Source organism: Penaeus monodon, chromosome 30 (genome assembly GCF_015228065.2).
Source record: "Penaeus monodon isolate SGIC_2016 chromosome 30, NSTDA_Pmon_1, whole genome shotgun sequence".
NCBI classification, from domain to species: domain Eukaryota; kingdom Metazoa; phylum Arthropoda; class Malacostraca; order Decapoda; family Penaeidae; genus Penaeus; species Penaeus monodon.
This window is the reverse complement of record NC_051415.1, coordinates 13,458,646-13,458,913: the sequence shown is the minus strand read 5'-3', so window position 1 is coordinate 13,458,913 and position 268 is coordinate 13,458,646. Positions and strand designations below refer to the sequence as shown.

At 34.0% G+C, this 268-nt stretch overlaps 1 protein-coding gene across 1 annotated transcript in view; it reads left to right on the top strand.

Annotated features, from left to right (window-relative positions):
* Positions 1-268, top strand: part of LOC119592355 (choline O-acetyltransferase-like) — a gene marked incomplete in the record, with an annotated part of 212,829 nt that overhangs the window by 143,698 nt on the left and 68,863 nt on the right.

Genomic DNA, 268 nt, shown 5'->3' with positions numbered 1-268 from the left:
ATTAAAACGTTTTCCTTCAGATATACGAGATGTAGCCCTCTGTCTTCCACATTATATGCATAACGACAACATCCCATGTTAAGAACCTTTTTTCTTTTATCACCAGTCTCATTCAGACATAAATAACGGAATGAATAACATTGGAAATTCGATGTTATATTTTCACTGGAATAATTTTGGGTTCTGCCGAAGAAATATCTTCAAAATCTTTTCCACATTCATCACAATGGACATGCTTTCAGATTTCCAAAATTCTTCCACTAATGGC